The 24,137-nt window shown below is 31.6% G+C and overlaps 1 long non-coding RNA gene across 1 annotated transcript in view; it reads right to left on the bottom strand.

The window, feature by feature from the left end:
• Positions 1 to 7,025: 7,025 nt before the first annotated feature.
• The window catches only part of LOC143052979 (uncharacterized), a 34,207-nt gene continuing 17,095 nt past the window's right edge, over positions 7,026 to 24,137 (bottom strand). Inside the window, exons 2-3 of the long non-coding RNA XR_012971318.1 lie at positions 8,954 to 9,010; positions 7,026 to 7,097 (exon numbers count right to left, since the gene is read on the bottom strand). This is a non-coding gene — a long non-coding RNA (uncharacterized LOC143052979). The remainder of the gene's footprint in view (positions 7,098 to 8,953; positions 9,011 to 24,137) is intronic.

Consider the following 24,137-nt stretch of genomic DNA (forward strand, 5'->3'; position numbering starts at 1 on the left):
CTACAAAATTTCTAAAAGGAACTGAATAGAAATCAGTAGATATGTCTGAAAATAACTAAATGACTATATATATATGACTTACACTTTTATAGATCAGACTAAGGTAATAAATAAATCAAACTCATGACATGGTAGGTTAGTAGAAGTACACAGAAAATTTATAAACAATCCTTATAAACAATATTTTTAGTAATTTACTATGATTTTTTGCGTAGGAATAGTGTTTCTATCTGTAACTGTCCATGACAATTAATTACAGCAGTGACAATAAATTAAAACATAAGCATATCTGGAATTAAAAATAAAAATTAAAACCAAAGAAAAACAAATAACAAAAAGCAATAATAAAATAAAAAATAAACATGATCGTATCATAGTAACAATCACTTGAAACCATAACTAACTTATGAAAACCAAAATGCACGATGTATAGGAAATTTATATTACTTATGATTGAAAATATAACTATAAATATACATATACACAATTAGCACACGGTATTGTAAAAATCAACAACGATGAGCCAGTTTAAGTTAGGCATACAAAAAACAAATTGACCACCGCCAAAGGATCATTTTCAAAGTAAGAAACATCTGAGGAATAATATGTTAGCTTGTAAATACAGATCTGTCTTGTAAAATATCACACAAAAATCGAATATAAAGCATTTAGATCTATCCTGACAAGTGTTTTGTATACCTGCGCAATTGTACCTTTCAATATCTGGTTATATCTTCTGTAAGTATTCATATATTCATGAAGAAATAAAACAAAGAAAAAGATAATCCCAATATAAGGCTTATAAATATATTATGTAGACATAATATATTGGATAATTTTGTTTCTGCAGAATGTTGTAGTCATTTTAGTGTTCTCATTTAAGGTAGCACAATACAAAGATTTTTTCACTCTCAATCAGACAACTTTTAACTGATGTAATTCATTTTATCTGTACAACACAGCTTGACCTCCAAAAGCCCAGAAATGACAAAGTAAAACAAACAAAAATAGTTGACAAAGGTTTAACTCATCAGATGGACAAAAATGCAAGTGGAAGTGGTAGTCTACATAAGAACTCATCAGTGACGCGCAGATAAAAAAAAGTTATAAAGTCAAATAAATAAAAAGTTGAAGAGCAATGAAGACACAAAATTCCAAAATTCCAAAACAAAACAAAACAAAATACGACTATGGTAATTAAGGCCTTGGATTACAATTACTTAATATTTCTGACAATTAATTCTTTTGCAAAAACAGTAAATTTATTAAATGACGTTATAAAATAATCTCAAAAACGAAATGATAACTAAAGGGATTGTGATACATCGGGCATGATACTTCCCCAAGCAGTGCCAATAGAATTCGATCTATTTAAAAGAAAATACATACATTCAACGAACATTTTAAAACTTGTCTAAAAAATATCAATTTTCTAATAGAGGAACAAAGTTTTTTTCTTATAAAATTTTATTTGTTGCTGAAATATGAATTTCCCTTTTAATGACATCAACTGATGAAAGGGTCACCGACTTTGGTGTATTGACCAATTTGTAACCTATTTGGTATTAAATAAACGTCAAAACATTAAAAAAAAAACGTTAAAAATGCGATGACGTAACGCTTTGATCTACCTTTTGATGTACTTTTATCATCTAGAACACTGCTTTGAACATGAATAGCAAAAACACGAAGTCGGTGACCATTTTATTATTTAACATCAATAAAACCTAAATGTATCCGAATAAATAATACATTCTTAATTCAGGATATGAGGTTACTATGATTTAACATCGTTTAATATGAAAGCCTGTATAAATTGTTCCAAACATTTTATAGTTCTGTCGAATAACTCGATCGAACACAAGGCACATCATACCCGTAGCCAGGGGGGTTCGAGGGGTTCGTCCCCTTGAAAACTAATAAGCACTGTTAAAGTCGATGTTCTGTTCGAATTGTGACTGTTAAAGTCGAGTTTGTGAGTCAAACGAACCCCCCTTTGGAAAATCTTGGCTACGGGCCTGCACATACATGACGAATTCTAAAATAAAGAAAGGTCGAATACGCATTGAAGGTAAATAATACTGTAGATATAATAAATAAGTTATGTCACAGTTTTTTGTCAAATCTTGTATACAGCTTTGGGTCGTTGATCTATAACTGAACATTGACTAAAATGAGGCACTTAATATCTCTTTTATTTTCTGAAATATTGCCGATTGAATTCAGTCATAACAGATGAACATTTATAAAGAAAGGACATTAAATCCACAAAAAGGTGTCTTGAAATCATCAAATCCCTTATTTCTAGAACGTAGTTTTTTCTTATAAAATTATATGTTGGTGTAATATAAATTTCTGATAAATGATATAAACTGGTGAAAAGGTCACCTACTTTGTTGTCGGTGCAATGACCAATTTGTAACTTAAGCGGTAGTAAAAAAACGTTTATAAAATGTTAAGAAACGCAATGACATAATGCTTTTTCGTCCTTTTGATATATGTTTGTCATATAGCACTGCTTTGGATATGTGTAGCATTACAACGAAGTCGGTGACTATTTCATTAATTTACATGAATAAATCGGAAATTTATGTATCAACAACATGATTTTTTAGAAAAATACAAGTAATCGAAAATAAAGATTTTATGATTTAAAGACAAAAGGGAGAACGATTTTCTCCAATTTCAAATGCTTTTTATAAAAATATTCATCTGTTTTGAGAAAATTCTCTCTGCATAATTTAGATAATAACATCGACAGACGCATTTGTTTTTTTCGTTTTCAGTTCAATCTTAACGAGAGAAGTTGTGAATTTTACCAAAATCTATGACATAGACCATTTACTGACACTTGTCTTTTTTTAATGTTGTAAATTCCCTTACTTAATAAAACGAATATCACACAGTTCAATTTTGTTGTTCATCAAGAGGCTCTGTGGAAATAAAACAAGCTATTTTGTTAAACTATGTCACATAGAATACACCTCCCCTTTTGCGGGTTAATATTTAAACATTGAATCATCAATTTTCCGTCAAGATTTTTATAAAATTGTTTGCACTTGGCATTCTCTTTCTATCTTTTTTTTTACTATTTGTTTAAAAACCTAAAGATAAAATTACGAAAACACACCAGTCATTGTTCCATAACCATTTTATTGTTTTCCCATCAAAAAAACAATTTCTACAATAAGATACAAATTAAATCGTTGAAAGTGAGGCACACAAACTATTTTACAGTGTTTTTGACCATAAGAAGTATGTAAGCAGAGCACACCAGTCTTTGGCAACAGAGCTATTCGTTTTCCTCACTTAATGAATAATTATAATAGAACATGAGAACAGTTCAACGTGTTATATACATATCCACGGATAGTTATTTTGTAGTAAACTGACTTGTAAAAGGTAGCACAATTATCATTTTTCGTTATCGGTCAATCACTTTCAATAATATTAGAAATTTCAGCATGATATATATATATATTATAACATAATAAGAATTATAGTGGTTAAAGTATATACAACACAACTAGAGGCTCTAAAGAGCCTGTGTCGCTCACCTTGGACTATGTGAATATTAAACAAAGGACGCAGATGGATTCATGACAAAATTGTGTTTTGGTGATGGTGATGTGTTTGTACATCTTAATTTACTGATCATTCTAGCTGCTTACAATTATCTCTATCTATAATTTACTTGGCCCAGTAGTTTCAGAGGAGAAGATTTTTGTAAAAGATTACTAAGATTAATGAAAAAATGGTTAAAACATGACTATAAAGGACAATAACTCCTAAAGGGGTCAACTGACAATTTTGGTCATGTTGACCTATTTGTAGATCTTACTTTGCCAACATGTATTGTTTTTTACAGTTTATCTCTATCTATAATAATATTCAAGATAATAACCAAAAACAGCAAAATTTCCTTAAAATTAACAGTTCAGGGGCAGCTCCCAACAACGGGTTGTCCGATTCATCTGAAAATTTCAGGGCAGATAGATATTGACCTGATAAATAATTTAACTTCGTGTCAGATTTGCTCTTAATGCTTTGGTTTTTGAGTTATAAGCCAAAAACTGCATTTTACCCCTATGTTCTATTTTTAGCTGTGGCGGCCATCTTGGTTGGTTAGATGAGTCACCGGACACATTTTTTAAACTAAATACCCCAATGATGATTGTGGCCAAGTTTGGTTAAATTTTGCCCAGAAGTTTCAGAGGAGAAGATTTTTGTAAAAGATTACTAAGATTTACGAAAAATGGTTAAAAATTGACTATTAAGGTCAATAACTCCTTAAGGGGTCAACTGACCATTTCGGTCATGTTGACTTATTTGTAAATCTTACTTTGCTGAACATTATTGCTGTTTACAGTTTATCTCTATCTATAATAATATTCAAGATGATAACCAAAAACAGCAAAATTTCCTTAAAATTACCAATTCAGGGGTAGCAACCCAACAACGGGTTGTCCGATTCATCTGAAAATTTCAGGACAGATAGATCTTGACCTGATGAACAATTAAACCCCCGTGTCAGATTTGCTCTAAATGCTTTGGTTTTTGAGTTATAAGCCAAAAACTGCATTTTACCCCCATGTTCTATTTTTAGCTGTGGCGGCCATCTTGGTTGGTTGACCGGGTCACCGGACACATTTTTTAAACTACATACCCCAATGATGATAGTGGCCAAGTGTGGTTAAATTTGGCCCAGTAGTTTCAGAGGAGAAGATTTTTGTAAAAGTTAACGCCGGACGACGGACGACGACGGACGACGACGGACGACGGACGACGACGGACGACGGACGACGACGGACGACGGACGACGACGGACGACGGACGACGACGGACGACGGACGACGGACGCCAAGTGATGGGAAAAGCTCACTTGGCCCTGCGGGCCAGGTGAGCTAAAAACGAGAGTAACAAAATAAAACTATGTATTACTTACACTGGCCAAGCAAGGATGATAATAAAACAGAATTTACATGTGATCTTTTTTATATGAACAACATCAGAAAATATTTGTATTTCTATAGACAATAAGTTGTAAAATTATATTGGACATCCAAGTCAGAGGTAGCAAACGTGGATCAATATTTTTGTTAACTGTAATAGTTTTGTTAACTTTAGCTGATTTGATTCATGTTTTCATGCAGTAAACACCTTATTTGGGGGAATTGTGTTAACAATTCTTCTGTATTGATGTCACTGACAACTACTTGTTTTTTTTTTTGTGTCATCAGAAATCATCACGATTTAGCTTAAACACGTCGACTATGTTTTGGGAGATGAAGAAGTTTACACTAGGTTTGAGATAGATATGTTCGGTCAGTGAAATGTAAGGATCCGTGGTCAGTCATTAAGCGAAAGATCTAAAACATCAATTCTAATCGGTGACTGATTATTGCCTGATGGATGAAGGATGACTGGTCGATAATTAACTATCCGCCAGCGGTAAAATGAAGACGTAACAAGTAATATAGGCCTATTAGTATTAATATGATCATTTAAGGAATGTTTAACAATAAAAAAAGAGCTTCATTTTTTAGCTTTGACCTCTGTCCATCTTTGCAGTTTATACTCCCCTGATGAATTTCGCCACGTAATATAGAGCATAGTTTATATTAAGTCTTCAAAATACCAGTTTTTGAGATATCGATTACTGAACGAAGACGCGATTTGTACAAAAAACGAGAACAAAATCAGCATCATTACAAATGTCATCTCGTTTAACCAGATTCGTTCGTGCCAACGGACATTTTGTCATAGGTTAGGCACTCGTTAGTCAATAGGGTATTGTTTGTTTCAATGAGCTAGATATATGACATAAATCATAGTCTAGTATTGAAGATTATGTCGTCGGATCGTCTACGTTATCGGTGTTGACTCTTAAACCTAGTAGAACATTTTTTTTCTAAATATTCATTTGACATGTGGTTTGAAAAGTAAGATTTTATTTAGCTAATAGGCTATTTGCCAATTCCCGTAATTGACCCCGTAAATAGAGATTCCTAAAAAAAAGTTGTCTCCCTTATGAGGGACATTAATTTTTATTCACAATGGAGAGCTTTCAGAAAGAGCAAATCTACCTGTGCGTAATGTGAATAATTTATAAGGTTTTCAAATCTTTTAATAACACTAGTTAGTTGTTTAACTAAATACTTTTGACATCAGAAATTATTTTTCGTGAAACATTAGTTAACCGCCGATACATCACTTTCAATTCATCGTGCTTTGCATTGGCTAAAGCCAATTTTGTCCGGTATGGAAACAGTCTACGATTGACAAAGGGAAGTAATTTGTTTTAAAAGTGTGTAAAAACAGAATCAAATAGGTAATTGGCAAATGGAATATTCCTACCCGATTTATACTTTTCCAGATCGGTTTATTATTGTGTTGTTCATTTGAACTCAGTTCTTTATCAGTTAACATTCTATTACCATGAGGTTTTTTCCCCAGAATTTCCCATTATGACGTCACGACAATAGGCGATGACGTCACATTTAAGAACTCATTTTGTTTTAAGGCTAGTGACATTTCTTCCTGTAATCTAAAAATGATTAGAGACACAGCTTTTACATCCAAATTCGAGCCAAGACTCAGTGTTGAAGACCGTACCTTGACCAATAATGGGTTACTTTGATAAATTGTGACTTGGATGGATATTTATCTTATTGGAATCATCATCATCATCAGCAGCAGCATCATGTTAGAAAAACGTTTTGAATGGAAGATTATACTATTTATATATAAGTATCAGTTACACCCAAATTTAAATTATAAAAAAACATTTCACATCGAAATTGTATTTGTTTGGCATTTCGTTTGATAAATTTGTCTATTTTAGTTTACACATGTTTATTTTACATTTTTTATGATTAATTGGTGTTTTGGAGTCAATTTTGATTCGTCCATTTCATTTCTGTTTTGCTTCTGGATAAAATGTAATATTGTCTTTTGTTGGAAGTGAATCATTTCCTTAAATTGGTTAGTTTTTAAATCAAGGTACTTACCTTTGCATTTTTGTTTCACAATGATACAGCACAGCGTTATTAGCACAGATAGTAAAAAAGTTCCACCTATTATAATCGGGTGCACTACTATTCGAGAAACAGAAACAAATAAATGTGTGAATTAAGACGTTTATTGCACAGAAAATAAGAAAAAAATTGTGTTACAGATTGTTTAAGAATATTGGATTTCTAGCAGACATAGATAAAAAGTACAACTAGAGAGCAATACTAAAATCAAAATCGTATAAAATGAAAAAGCTTACCATTCAGAAAAACAAACTGACTCATATTGCAATGGATTTTTGGAAGACCAGAAGCAAATCAAAAGTACATATGAGCTTAATTGGCCACATAATGTATATCAGGTTAAAATATACATGATTACCTCTTGAGGGGTTATTTTTTTAGGGAACCATTGTGGTATCGTGGCTTTGCTACATTAATAGGAATATAACATTCAGATTATTTTATAAGATTGAAATAACTGAATGATCAAATGGAAACATGTAAGGGGCTTAACGAGGTCAAATCTGTATTTTGTGTCATATAAAAAAGAAGATGTAACATGATTGCCAATGAAACAAATTTCCACAAGAGACTAAAATGACACAGATATTAACAACTATAGGTCACCGTACGGAACCATACTTATCACAATATAAAACGATCATTTAACCTATGCAAATTTGGGATTTGACCAAGTATAGTCGCTCTCACAACCATTTCCCTATCCTTGCTCGTAGAGATAACAATGTTTGACTTTTAAACCTATTTCTTTGTTGGCCGGCATGATGCATTTTACCGTAAAAAGCAGAGCAAATAATCTCATCCTAGATACTATAACTGATTTTTTTAAATGCACCTGACGCTTGTTTCGTCTACAAAAGACTAACCTGTGACGATCGAATCAAAAAAGGTTTAAAAGGACAAATAAAGTATGAAGTTGAAAAGCACTAAGAACCAAATATTCCTTTATGTTTTGTTAAATGCAGCTTAGTATAAATAGTTATCATGAAAATAATAAGTAAGAAGCAAATTTTAACGTAATAAAGAACAGATGTACAGAATGTGCTTGTCTGTTATCATTTCGATCGATAATAACTTCTTTTTTAGAAGAAAACACTTCGGATAATTAATCAATCATCGATCTTTGCATTTTATGAAGATCTTATTCGTCTAGCTGAAACATACAAAAATTAGGAGTGCAGTAATGGTAGAGTAATGGTATTTAAGCATATATTCTGTGTACTGACGGTGTTAATTATCTTAATAACCGGCTTTTATAAAAAAAAAAAAACATTATATTACTTTTACTGTTTAGTGTGGTTTTGATAATATTCATTTGGCTTGGCTCGGTACTTATGTATCCCGTCATTATGTCATTGTACTATGGTAAATTGTTGTATGTTTGTCTTCATTTTTGTTTTTGTGTTCCTTGGTACATATGTTAGGGCTTTTGTGTTAACATAGTAAAAAGTAAAATTACAAAAATACTGAAATCCAAAGAAAGAAAGGGTTATGACAGTCATAATCAAATCGTTTGATGTGTTTGCCATTTGATATGAGTTTTACGTTTTGAATTTTCCCCGGAACTCGATTTTTGGGATTTCACCTTTTAAACATGTTATATTGATAAGATTTTATTTCTGTAATTTTTTCATATATTTACATAGTACTTATGTTGTTTTTACCAATTAATTAGAGGAGTTCTTTAATCAAATTGTAGACAACTCATAATGACTTATGAATACAGTCATATAGTTTCCTCTTTCCAAAAATATTATTATATTATTGATTGTACCAAGTTTTTATTTACAACGAGTAATTATATGCATATTTAAACAGTTGGCTTATTTGTTCATAGCATGTAAAAAAAATTAGAAATAGTTATTTTTAATATTGTTCAAGGCAATAAGTTATCTGATTGTATGTTTTATACATACCTTCCCATTTAAGAAGACCATTATCATTTTTTTCCTTGTTTGTGTCTTCTGTTGTAGCTTAAACATAACATGAAATATTATTAGGATAATTTATTACAAGTACTACATGTATATTTCGTGGGTATTAAATTTGAGATTTCAATACACACAAAATATTAAATATGAACCCAAAATCAATATTATATTGATTTTAATTGTGCCATTTGAAAGAGACACAAACAATCACGTGAATATTACGAATGAAAAAAATGAGAAAAACAGTGCCTTGATGCTGATGAGTGGTACTTTTTATCACAGCTATCCCCAAAATGAAGATGAAAAAAATCTAAGGAGTTGCGATATAAAATTTCGTCCTCACTGTAAATTAAAAGAAACGAACAACACAGATCAATACTTTAAGATCAGTTTTTTTTCCTATTCTGGACAAAACAATATTATCTTATTATTTTCAAACCTGCCATGCATATCCTTTGTGTATTCGGGAATCTAGTAAATAATGGTACGATTATAAAAACACATTTTGTGGTACTTTCACCGTAATCGAATTATTCTAAAAGATCATTCATATTTAGGATGGGCCCTGTTAGTACGTTTAAACTGGCAGCAAATGTTTCCACCTATTCTACATATATACAGTCCTAACCTGTGAAGCAAGTTAACTTTGTAACCAGTCATATTGAACGGTCAAAGTTATTCTGTGACTGTTTTGACCAATCCTAGGACCACAATCAAGTAAACTTGAAATGCGAATTGGTTTTATGACTGCCGAAATAGTTAACGTGGATACAGGTCCGCTACTTTAATAAGATAATTCCGAAATCAGTCCTGCCGTAAGTTAACTTTGATTTTGACAACAATTTTGTTAACTGGGGCCGCTTTACATCGTTTTTTTTTTTTTAAATATACAACGTATTTCTTTCTTGATATAAACAATACAGGTATTTGTAAATAAAGTACGCATAAAACTTTGCTTGTAATACAGATTTCGGCCAACAATGAATAGGACTTAGGTTGTATAAAATAATGATGATAAACGAATGCATACAGGTGTACATGTACTGTTACTTATTATGGTTATGGTCAGCTTACTTCTTTTTTTCTACACTAATTGACACAGCAACCTTGTCCTTTTTTATGGAACGCCGGAACTGTCTTATAGTGTTAATATTTAATGTGTTCTGTCGCTTTGTCTTTGCGTCCTGTCGTTTCTTCTTTATGTTATGTGCAAATGTTTGTATTTCATGACACGGCATCTCTGTGTTATGTCAAATTAGTTATTTGTTTAGTCAAACAGTAGTATGATATGTCATTGCTAAAGTTTGTTGTGTACAATAGGCATTACATCATGCTTTGACTACTATATATTCTGTGAATACGTCGAAACTTTATGATCAACCACCTTTACATTATCTCATATTTTATCTATGTTGTGTCTATTCTTCTTTTACGTAAGTCAGTTAAAAATTGCGTCCTGTCTCAAATGTGATTATTATGCCGAATGTTCAAAAGATTTTGTTTTGATACACCTTTGTTCTATGTACACCTCATGATATTATAGTCTTTTAGCGTTATGTTGTGTTGATACATATGTATTTCCAGTGAAAAACACAACACATCATGGTATAATTCATATGCGTTTTGCCGAACAATTGATACTCTCTGTGAGCATTCATTACGTCATGTACAAATGTCTTTTACATTATGTTTAAACAACTTATACGTTTTGCGCAAACCTCGTTTACTTTATGTGCAAACATCGTTCCCCCTATGTGCAAACATCGTTTACCCTATGTGCACACATCGTTTACCTTATGTGTAAACACCTATTGCGTTATGTGCAAATACCTATTAAGTTATGTATAAAAACTACATCATTATTAGTGTATGTAAAGTGCGGATCCTAAAATACCATTTTCACTGTATATGCCATGCATTTCTGATGTAGAATGGTAAATAAACAGACGAAAAAATTATGATTTTTGAAAAAAATGACAAAAATTGTTCACATGTATTATATTTAGTAATAAATAATACAAGTTATACAAAGTAGGAGATGGGAACGGGTTTTTATCGCGCCGAGAGCCATCCATATGTTAAATATATACCGAAATATGTGAATATTTAGGACGTTTTACGAACGAATCTGTCAGGTTATTAAAAACTCGCAGGAAAGATGTAGTTGCAAAAAAATATTCATTACAACACAACATAGCCAGAACTTAGTAGTGGTTTTGCTAATCAATATTCATAATATGTAAATGAGAATTGTACCACGTGATAGTACTTTGAACTGGACTGGCTTGATAGGTTTGATATCATTAAAATTTTTAAAACACGGATATTATAAGTTGCCCGTTACAGAGTCCTTATTTACAATCACTTTGATATTTCCGTAAAGTTGTCAGGCGGTCAAAATCAAAACAAAGAACGCGAATTTAGTGAATTTTTCGTGCTTTCGTGAGTTTATTCTTCTTGAAATAGTGACATTTTAATTTTACGTGGGAACCTAGAGTTCAACGACTACACATACAAGGTTTGGACTTGCTTATTCTTTGGAAATTCAAGTTTTATATTTCACCCCGGCAACCTGTTTTTGTAATGACCTTGTAAGCCAATTTTCAACACGAAGTTTGCAAATTTGACGTTTCAGCCATTTTAGCCTGTATTTTACACTGCAATGTTAAAAGCCTCTCGCTTCGATTTTTAAAATAGCTCAGGAACCTGTATTTTTGCAACAACAGTCATTATGTTTCGTTTAAATGGTGTATATTGTTGTGTATATTCATTTTCTGCCCCGGCAACCTGTCTATCACTTATATTAAAATTAAAACAGACATTTTTTTCAAAATTCCCTATCATTTTAATGTAATTTCCATGACCCGTATCCGATTTCTTTAGTATAATATTCAAATAAGCAAAGTGGCGTTGATTTCTGGATATGATTATTAATGTTGTATAACGTAGAATAGCTTTTGTTATTCAGTTTGTCCATATTGTATTGAATTCCACTATGATGCTATCTTTATGCGGGTCATGTTTACTGTTGAATAATGATATTTTACTTTCATTTTCACTGTAGAGCGATTCATTAGTATTGTATATGCGGTGCATTTTCACTGTATGAATTTTTATTAATTTTTATAGTGCTGACTTTGAGATGAAAAGTTGATTGAACACTCCAATAAATTCAATAGAATTAATATTTATTTCAATTAAAACACATCGTTGTCATAATATAACAATATGTGGATCATTTCAGAGTTGAAAGTGTTTTTAGATTAATGCAAAATATTTTCAAATGCATGCCAATTTGATAAAATTCTTTGTTTCTGCAGTAGTCATTATACGCATGTGCAAACAAATTTTTATCGTTGGATTTCGAGTATGGTCTACTTACCAATCAGAAGAAGCATGTCATAGATTTTTTTATAATTCATCAGAATCTTTATTTGAAGTGTAGTTATATTTATCCAATGCATTGAAACTTCATCACTGAATACGTACATCTCGCATGTCTATCGAAATAGAATGGATAAAAAGGGATAAAAGCAACAATACTTTCTAATGTTTTTTTATAAATCACTTCTTGACCAATTTCAATGTGGTTTTGAAGTAAGATTTTTGATTTTGGGTCCAAAATAAAATTTGAGGTTCTTTGGTAGACTGAATCCATACATGATTGTGTTTATTATTATTTTTTTTTTATTTTTGGCCCATTTAACAAGTTTGTCGGGTCCAAACTGTCAAGAAATAAATTCTTTTGGATTTCAACAACGGTTACAGTTGAATATTTGGGGTACTTTGGAATGCTGAATCTTACCGTGTTTTTAAATTTGGGATTTTGGTATTTTGGGCCAAGTTATCAAAATGGTCCACATTGAGGCCCAAAGGGTACGAAATTCAACATTTTTTTTTTATTTCATCAAAAATGAAGTCTAGCTTGAGTGTTGTGTACATACTAACCCCAAACTGTTCAGGGTTCGACCTCTGCGGTAGTATCAAGGGTGCTCTAAAAAACGTACATCATGTTCCAATTCAACTTTATTAGTAGACATTTTTGACAGATAAAGTTTGCCCTACACAACTTGACATGCATTTCAAGCTTTAATGACTTTGGATAATTATATGTCACATTGTCGTTTCGTTTTATACAGTAAAAAACATGCAAGCAACAATCGAGCTAAAAACTATCTTTCCTTCAGAATATGGATGTTGAAGCATTTGGGGCTAACAATAGGGAAGGCAAGTGAAGATGAATCACAGAAAAAAGAACTAAAGTTAAGGAGGGGTCTTCATACCAATGCACGTATTATCCTTTCAAGACAAAATGGGTAGCTAGTTTTCCCAGGCATAAGAAGATCCACACTAATGGGTTAAACAAATGTGACCAGTGTGAATTAAAATTTTAAGACTTCTCAATAAGCATAACAACTGATAGCATGGAGAAAACCTGGTTTGTACTCATTGTTCCAAACACTTCAAAAGCAGAACTGGGCAGTGGCGGATCCAGAATTTTTGGTAAGGCGGGCCCGATGGCTGACCTAAAAAAAGGGGGGGGCTCAAGTCATGCTTCAGTGATTCCCTATATAATCAACCAAATTTTTCAAAGCCCCCCCCCCCCCGGATACGCCTATGCTGGCATAGCTGACATTATGAAGAAAGCAACAGGAACTTTAAATCACATCTGCTCGTTTTATAGTAAAACATTAACAATGCTTCGCTGACCGCAGAGATCGAACCCTGAACAGTTGGGGCAAATTTGGACATAATATTAAAGCTTGATACTATCTGAATTTGGATTGTGATCAAATTTATGACGTTACATAGGTTTCTGACACAAGGTAAATGTGGTCGAAGATCTTAAATCGTATGCGCAATACTGTGCAACTGAAGGTTTCTTCCCGCCCATAACATTTTGTTTTCCTTCTAGGATAAATAACCATCAAACCAAATCCCAGTCTTTCCTTTCTTGTAATGAACCTTGTAGTACAATTTTAGAGAGATCCATACACTTGAACACAAAATATTGTCTGGAAACTAGAAAAATGTTTGTTTTGCCATTTCTTTTGTCCCTAATTTCTGCATGTTTGGGGCAATTATCCCCGAACTAAATCCCAGTCTTCCATTTGTGATAGTGCGAAAAAGATCCAAAAACGTACATACAAGTAATTATCCGGAAACTACAAGCATGATTGTTTTGTCCCTTTTTGTTCCTTCATTCCTAAACTGTTAGTACCATAACCCCAAAATGAAACCTAGCATTCTACTTGTGGTATTGAACACTGTGGTACAATTTCAGAACAATCAAAATTCTTATACACAAGTACACAAGTAATTATCCTGAAACTAAAAACAAGCTTCTTTTATGCCTCTTTTTCGTAAACGGTTGGAACCATCATCCCCAACATTATCCCAACCTTCTTTTTGTGGTATTGAACCTTCTTTAAACTTGATATAGATCCATTCACTTAAATTAAAGTTGTCCGGAAACCAAATGGATCTTCGGACGACGCAGACGATAACGACATCATAGCAATATACGAACCGGGAAAAAAACATTGCGGGGAAACATTTCAGTTTACAATTCACACATGTCAATACTGTGGGAAAACGTATAAATGGCCAGCCAGTTTCTATAGACATATACAAGTTATAAATAGATATAAATATTAAAGAAATCAAATAAGTTTTTCATTTGTTGCAAGTCTAATTATTACATTAATCTACAATAAAAATTCATCGCATTTTCGAAAATTCTACTTCAGAAAAGAATGCCATACGGTGATAATTCATCGCATCTATAGTGAAAATGGATCGCTTTTAAAAACTGATATTCTATGTTATGTTGCTTTTATAACACATATTTGAACTTTAATACTGTTATTTTACATTAAAAAGACATATCATAATGAAAACATGTTAAAATTTAGTTTCAAATCAATTATTTTGGTATTTTCGAAACGTAAACAAAACGTAAAGTTTTCCCCATGATCCTTTATTCTACAATGAACATACTCGCATACAACAGTGAAAATGAACTGACTGGATTCGCACTTTACATACATTGATTATGTGCAAACACTATTACGTTTTGTGCAAATACCGCTTACATTTTATGCAAACACCGATTACTATGGAACGCCATAGCTGTCTTCTGTGTCTTTTTTATTATAATAAGGTGGGTTTTTATTATACGAAGGTGATTTTCTATTATACGAAGGAGGTTTTCTATTATACGAAGGTGGTTTTCTATTATACGATGGTGGTTTTTTATTATACGATGGTGGTTTTCTATTATACGAAGGTGGTTTTCTATTATACGATGATGGTTTTCTATTATACGATGGTGGTTTTCTATTATACGAAGGTGCTTTTCTATTATGTGGATGAGCTTTTCTATTATGTGGATGTGGTTGCCGTGATTAACCGGAAGTGTGGCGTGTCACATGATTTGAAAACAGGACGGGTCAATTGCTAATAAGATATGGAAAAATCTTAAATCAAGAAAATCAATTAAGTCTATAAAAGTTTTTTATGAACCAATTTTAACACAATCAAATCTTTCATTTGCGCCACAAGGTTAAATTTCATTTGCGCCATTTTACAGGTAACATATAACAAAGAAATCTGAAATATTCATTGCTACATCGTGAATAAGATGAGTTTCTTTAAGTATTCCTCCCTGTGTAACTAATTTTAAAAAGTTCATACTTATTGTTTAATATAAAACAGCGAGTTTCATTATGGTTACGATGACTAATTTCGGTGGAATATATTTTTTTATGCAATCAAAAACTTTGTTTTAGAATTAATTCATTACTAAAAGTCTCTTTTGAATTAAATTTTTTTTTTTATACTATTTACCTGTATTTTCCTGTATCATTGGCGCTAATGAAATGTTGTTTTTTTTTTTGCGCAAATGAAGGACGTTTTGGAGCAAATGAAATGCCCATTGGCCCAAAAGCAAAGCACCGCTTAAACATGTTTGAATAAGTGATAAACATTTTGACATATTAGGCCATGAACATTTGGTTAAATAATCTAATTTTGACACTTGTCGTAATTACCAACCAAGCCAAATAACATGTCATTTGAGTTTTCACACAAAAGATCAAATACACTTAATAACTAAATTGACTTATACAATCAATTTTAACAATTCAGTTAATATTTTCATAAAATATCATTTTAACAATTATTCTTCATAAAGATTTATTAATTTTAAAAATATTAGATATAAGAAATGTTTTATACTTATGTCGATCAGCTCATTATTGTTCGTGGCGAAATCCGTCCGGTCAAATTTTTTTGTTACAAAACATTTTTTTTTCTATGAATTAAAAAATATTGTAAAACAATAGCTACATTAATATGGAAAGCAAACGGGGTCAAAATTCTTACTTCGTAACTTGTCAATTCGTAACTTGTAACTGTGTAATTTCTAAATTGTTAATTCGTAAATTGTGCATTTGTAACTTGTTACTGTGAAATTCATAATGCTTAATTCGTAAATTTTCTATTTGTAACTTGCACCTTTGTCGTTTCAACATTATTAATCGTTAACTTGTCAGTTTGTTACTTGTAACTGTGTAATTTCATAATGCTTCATTCGTAAATTGTCGATTTGTAACTTTTATCTCTGTATCAAAATTCAACATTCTTCATTTGATAATTGTCAAAAAACTTGTAGATTTCAAAATTCTTTATTGGTAAATTGTCTTTTTGTATGTTGATGTTTTGTAACTTGTAACATGTGACTTGAGTATTCGTGAATTGTCGCTGTGAAATGTCGAAGTGTTAAATTTCATCGTTGTATTATGCTAACGATTATGACGACAGATGGCGCTCGGGTTCTTCTTCGGTGTATAATCCTCCTGTAAGTCGGAGTACCTCCATGTGGAATATATACCTAAGTAATTTTAATCCATTAATTACAGCAAATGCGTCTAAAAAAAAGCAAAACAAAAGTTGCATGTTTACAGGAACCCAGTTTTATTTTTATTACTGACGTGGACTTTCGTTCGGAAACTATATAAAAAAAACCGACAAGTCAGTCCCTCAAAATAATTGATCTCTCCTAATTACGAGGTTAATGAAATAGTCGTTGGTCAGTGGAATATTACGACTGGATTATTCAGGTATATACAATAAGGAGATGTGGTAATAAACCGTTTGATTGCCAATGAGACAACTATCTACCAACGCAAAGTACAATTAAAGTACATGTAAGCAACTATAGGCAACCTACGGCCTTCATCAATGACAAAACCGTATACTATATAGTCGGCTTTAAAAGGCTACATCATTACTGAAACCCCAGGTACTTGTAAGAAACGATTTCTATTAATCATAAGATGCTATTATCGGACCATTTTATTCTGACATATATATTCTATTCTGCTGTTGTCGGTTATATGGTCGGGTTGTTGTCTCTTTGACACATTCCCCATTTCCATTGTCAACTTTATGTATTAATATATATGCCTACTGAATTTTTCTGGACAAGAAGCTTAAAAATTGCCGTTACCAGATTTCCTACAATAAAAATGTACAACCAAAAAGACCAAAATATTCACGAGTCTCTCGATCTCAAAAGCTGCTTAATGCCCCGTACTTCCGATATGAACCCCACCTGATGCCACACCTCCTTATAGCCCGGCAACCTTACTAAATCTAACATGTTGTCAATCGTTAATTAACTGAAATGATTCACGATGTTAATCAATATACCTATTTTTTTTTAATTTGCATGTCAAATATAAAATAAAAAATCATTTGCAATGAATTCGTAACATCCTAATATCCTATTGACAAACCAGGTTGTATTCCGCCTGGCTCTTCTGTCGAGCAGTCAGTCAGGATCCCAGGCTATCATTTTACTCTAAAAATGATCAAATACATACTCCTTTGGCCAAACCCCAAATAATGTGCAAATATTTTCGTGGAGAAATAAAATTAAAGAACCTTAGTGAGCGCGCTCACATGCCCCACGTCTCCACATTGTCACTGGAGAAATAAAATAACTGTAAGAAAAAAAGTTGTATAAGAAGAAAAAAAATGAATCTTTATTTCCTGTCGATATGTACATCTACATAGTATGTCCTTATTATCTACAGGGTTTCGTGAAATTTTGTTGTGTGGTTTCAGAGGAGTTGCGATGACAAACTGTTACAGAGGTATATCGAAGTTCAAAGGGGCGTAACTTCTAGAAAAAAAATGAATTGTAATTTCTTGTCGATATGCAAATCTACATAGTATGTCCTTATTATTATGAAATTGTGTTGTGTGGTTTGAGAGGAGTTGCGATGGCAAGAAACAGGACCGATGGACTGACGTACGGACGGTACGACAGACAGACAGACGGACGGGTCAAAACATTACACCCTCCGCAACTTCGTTGCGTGGGGTATAATTAGTGTAAGCATATAAGAGATAATTGCCTCTTTCATGCAAATGGCGATATGGCAAGATCTTTTCTCTGACAAGTCGGAGGGAGAGGGCGTCAATTTGTTTAAAAGTGGGAGTATTAAGAAGGGGGGTTTGAGATTTCAAAAAAACACTGGCCTTTGTTAGTCTTGTATGATTTTTAATTTTTGTTTCTTGTGCATAATTCGGAGTTCAGTATGACGTCCGGTATCCGGTAACACTGAACTAGTATACATATTTGTTTAGGGGCCAGTTGAAGGACTCCTCCGGGTGCGGGAGTTTCTCGTTGCATTGAAGACCCGTTGGTGGCCTAGGTTGTGGTTTGCTCTATGGTCGGGTTGTTGTCTCTTTGACACATTCCCCATCTCCATTCTCAAATTTATGGAAGTGACGCGTGTAGTGAAAAATAAACAGTTTCATAGTTTAACGATCAGGGTCATTACAAAATATATAGAGGGGACACCTCCTAGTATATTTCGATCTTGTACCAGGATCCTTTTAGATCTGTATCTGTAGGAGAACGTTTTGGATACAAATACCGGCTTAAATACAACGGTAGAGAGAGCGCCGTCGATGTATTGACGATGCACGAGAGTATTTTCATAACGGCTGTCAACGCTCGGTGTACGCACTACGCTTCTTCAATGTGGTTCTATTCGAATACTGTTTATACGAAAAATTAGTAAGAATATTGTTGTATTTTACACTACAAACTCCTCAGAGTCTGAATTGACCAGTTTTTGTGCTCGACCAGTAAAATCGAGCACACATTTTACTCGACTAGTCTCGACATTGTCTCGCCTGTACTTAACTGTACTTAAGTGTACTCGACTAGGTCTCGACTTGGTCTCGACTTTACTTAATTAGTCTGATTCAGTACTTGATGATCTTTGTGTAGTCTGAAATGGTCTTGACCAAGGCTCGACCTGTCTCGACCTGTCTTGACTAGTCTCGACCTGTCTCGACTAGTCTCGACTCAGTCTCAACCAGTCTCGACCTGTCTCGACTAGTCTTGACCTTCAAATTTAGTTTTGACTGGTGTAAATCAGCCCATCTAACTAATTAAATATTGATCTTACAAAATTCAAGCTTATAAGTTGTTTGATTTATTGCTGTGAAATGAAAGAATTTAATTTTACAATATGTAAAAAAAAAATTATTATATAAAAATTCAGATAGGGATCTTTAATTTTTTTTATAACTTTTTCAAATCAACTTGGATTTTCATCAAACTATGCAGATATCTTAGATATATATCAAGCTTACTGAATCCCATTTCATTTAGTTTTTTGTGGTATTGCTGTAAAATTTAAGAATAAAAGTAATTTTGGTAAAAATAGCTAGGATTTGCAAGTCGGACAAAATAGAGATAGTACACTTTAATTTTTTTAATAACTTTTTCAAATCAACTTGGATTTTCATCAAACTATGCAGATATCTTAGATATATATCAAGCTTACTGAATCCCATTTCATTTAGTTTTTTGTGGTATTGCTGTAAAATTTAAGAATTAAAGTAATTTTGGTAAAAAAAGCTAGGATTTGCAATTCGGACAAAATAGAGATAGTACACTTTAATTTTTTTAATAACTTTTTCAAATCAACTTGGATTTTCATCAAACTATGCAGCTATCTTACATATATATCAAGCTTACTGAATCCCATTTCATTTAGTTTTTTGTTGTATTGCTGTAAAATTTAAGAATTAAAGTAATCTTGGTATAAAAAGCTAGAATTTGCAATTCGGACAAAATAGAGATAGTACACTTTAATTTTTTTAATAACTTTTTCAAATCAACTTGGATTTTCATCAAACTATGCAGCTATCTTACATATATATCAAGCTTACTGAATCCCATTTCATTTAGTTTTTTGTTGTATTGCTGTAAAATTTAAGAATTAAAGTAATCTTGGTATAAAAAGCTAGAATTTGCAATTCGGACAAAATAGAGATAGTACACTTTAATTTTTTTAATAACTTTTTCAAATCAACTTGAATTTGCATCAAACTATGCAGCTATCTTACATATATATCAAGCTTACTGAATCCCATTTCATTTAGTTTTTTGTTGTATTGCTGTAAAATTTAAGAATTAAAGTAATCTTGGTAAAAAAAGCTAGGATTTGCAATTCGGACAAAATAGAGATAGTACACTTTAATTTTTTTAATAACTTTTTCAAATCAACTTGGATTTTCATCAAACTATGCAGCTATCTTACATATATATCAAGCTTACTGAATCCCATTTCATTTAGTTTTTTGTTGTATTGCTGTAAAATTTAAGAATTAAAGTAATCTTGGTATAAAAAGCTAGAATTTGCAATTCGGACAAAATAGAGATAGTACACTTTAATTTTTTTAATAACTTTTTCAAATCAACTTGAATTTGCATCAAACTATGCAGCTATCTTACATATATATCAAGCTTACTGAATCCCATTTCATTTAGTTTTTTGTTGTATTGCTGTAAAATTTAAGAATTAAAGTAATCTTGGTAAAAAAAGCTAGGATTTGCAATTCGGACAAAATAGAGATAGTACACTTTAATTTTTTTAATAACTTTTTCAAATCAACTTGGATTTTCATCAAACTATGAAGCTATCTTACATATATATCAAGCTTACTGAATCCCATTTCATTTAGTTTTTTGTTGTATTGCTGTAAAATTTAAGAATTAAAGTAATCTTGGTATAAAAAGCTAGAATTTGCAATTCGGACAAAATAGAGATAGTACACTTTAATTTTTTTAATAACTTTTTCAAATCAACTTGGATTTGCATCAAACTATGCAGCTATCTTACATATATATCAAGCTTACTGAATCCCATTTCATTTAGTTTTTTGTTGTATTGCTGTAAAATTTAAGAATTAAAGTAATCTTGGTATAAAAAGCTAGAATTTGCAATTCAGACAAAATAGAGATAGTACACTTTAATTTTTTTAATTACTTTTTCAAATCAACTTGAATTTGCATCAAACTATGCAGCTATCTTACATATATATCAAGCTTACTGAATCCCATTTCATTTAGTTTTTTGTTGTATTGCTGTAAAATTTAAGAATTAAAGTAATCTTGGTAAAAAAAGCTAGGATTTGCAATTCGGACAAAATAGAGATGACTTTTTCAAATCAACTTGGATTTGCATCAAACTATGCAGCTATCTTACATATATATCAAGCTTACTGAATCCCATTTCATTTAGTTTTTTGTTATATTGCTGTAAAATTTAAGAATTAAAGTAATCTTGGTAAAAAAAGCTAGGATTTGCAATTCGGACAAAATAGAGATAGTACCCTTTAATTTTTTTTATAACTTTTTCAAATCAACTTGGATTTTATTAAAACTATATAGCTACCTTGGTGATCTTACTAAATCCCAGGTTGTTATGAAGTTTTAAAATATTTTTTTGTCAAATTTAATGACATGACACTATACATGATTTAATTACATCAGTACACGTGAGTTTTACAGGTAAAAAGAAAGCCCTACTTTTCTTAAACTCGTGTATTACTTATCTAGTGAATTAAAAGCCCTGCGATTTAGATTTAACAGGATGTTGCAACTTTGAATAAATGTTATTTAGAATTTAAAACTCTCTGGTAGATGTGATCTTTTTAATAAGTTTGCCCCAAGCAGAAGGTAATGCTTTATAAATCACCACAAATCAGAAGAACTATTTTAATAATTTCTAATGTTTCATCCCTTTTTAATATATTTATATAGTGTATATCAAAAGGAATAAAACATTAAAGGAAAAAGTATATTAATATTTTATATATACTTTTTCCCAAATTATGAGAAAAGATATATTTCTAATATCGTAGCTTTTTGACCTAGGTTAATTAAATTCGTAAATTTGACAGAAATACACCAAACAAAATAACAACCTATGATTCAGTAAGATCAATATATTGCAAAGATATTTGTAGAGTTTGATGAGAATCTAAGTTGATTTGAAAAGTTATGAAAAAAATTAAAGTGTACCATCTCTATTTTGTCAAAACTGCAAATCCTAGCTTTTTTTTACCTAGATTAAATTAATTCTTAAATTTGACATCAATACAACAAACTTATAACAACCTGGGATTCAGTAAGAAGAATACATCACCAAGGTAGCTATATAGTTTCAATAAAATCCAAGTTGAATTTAAAAAGTTATAAAAAAAATTAAAGTGTACTATCTCTATTTTGTCCGAATTGCAAATTTTAGCTTTTTATACCAAGATTACTTTAATTCTTAAATTTTACAGCGATACAACAAAAAACTAAATGAAATGGGATTCAGTAAGCTTGATATATATGTAAGATAGCTGCATAGTTTGATGAAAATCCAAGTTGATTTGAAAAAGTTATTAAAAAAATTAAAGTGTACTATCTCTATTTTGTCCGAATTGCAAATTCTAGCTTTTTATACCAAGATTACTTTAATTCTTAAATTTTACAGCAATACAACAAAAAACTAAATGAAATGGGATTCAGTAAGCTTGATATATATGTAAGATAGCTGCATAGTTTGATGAAAATCCAAGTTGATTTGAAAAAGTTATTAAAAAAATTAAAGTGTACTATCTCTATTTTGTCCGAATTGCAAATCCTAGCTATTTTTTACCAAAATTACTTTAATTCTTAAATTTTACAGCAATACCACAAAAAACTAAATGAAATGGGATTCAGTAAGCTTGATATATATGTAAGATAGCTGCATAGTTTGATGAAAATCCAAGTTGATTTGAAAAAGTTATTAAAAAAATTAAAGTGTACTATCTCTATTTTGTCCGAATTGCAAATCCTAGCTATTTTTTACCAAAATTACTTTAATTCTTAAATTTTACAGCAATACCACAAAAAACTAATTGAAATGGGATTCAGTAAGCTTGATATATATCTAAGATATCTGCATAGTTTGATGAAAATCCAAGTTGATTTGAAAAAGTAATAAAAAAAATTAAAGATCCCTATCTGAATTTTTATATAATAATTTTTTTTTTACATATTGTAAAATTAAATTCTTTCATTTCACAGCAATAAATCAAACTACCTAATAAGCTTGAATTTTGTAAGATCAATATTTAATTTAGTTAGATGGGCTGATTTACACCAGTCAAAACTAAATTTGAAGGTCAAGACTAGTCGAGACAGGTTGAGACTGGTTGAGACTGAGTTGAGACTAGTCGAGACAGGTCGAGACTAGTCAAGACAGGTCGAGACAGGTCGAGCCTTGGTCAAGACCATTTCAGACTACACAAAGATCATCAAGTACTGAATCAGACTAATTAAGTAAAGTCGAGACCAAGTCGAGACCTAGTCGAGTACACTTAAGTACAGTTAAGTACAGTCGAGACAATGTCGAGACTAGTCGAGTAAAATGTGTGCTCGATTTTACTGGTCGAGCACAAAAACTGGTCAATTCAGACTCTGAGGAGTTTGTAGTGTTACTCGTTGAGATCTCAAAACACTTCGTGTAGTTTTTTTATCTGCATGTGTGTTCACAACATTTCTTGACTGATAATTGTCAAATCGGACCCTTGACCGCAATTTAGTGTTCTTTTTGGACGAGCCTTTTTTTTAAATTGTCTGGTTCTATAGCACTGCGACCACCTCGTACAGAAATATTAGCTTCTGATTTGAGCGTCTTGTCTGTATGTCCTGTAGTTTTAGTTTGGTGAGCGTGTTTGAGACGCAACCAACTTCTCTGGATTTGTACTCTCCTGTTATAAATCTCACAGGTTGTCGCTGTATTCTGTCAAGCTTATTGAT

This window comes from Mytilus galloprovincialis, chromosome 11 (assembly GCF_965363235.1).
Source record: "Mytilus galloprovincialis chromosome 11, xbMytGall1.hap1.1, whole genome shotgun sequence".
Lineage (NCBI taxonomy): Eukaryota > Metazoa > Mollusca > Bivalvia > Mytilida > Mytilidae > Mytilus > Mytilus galloprovincialis.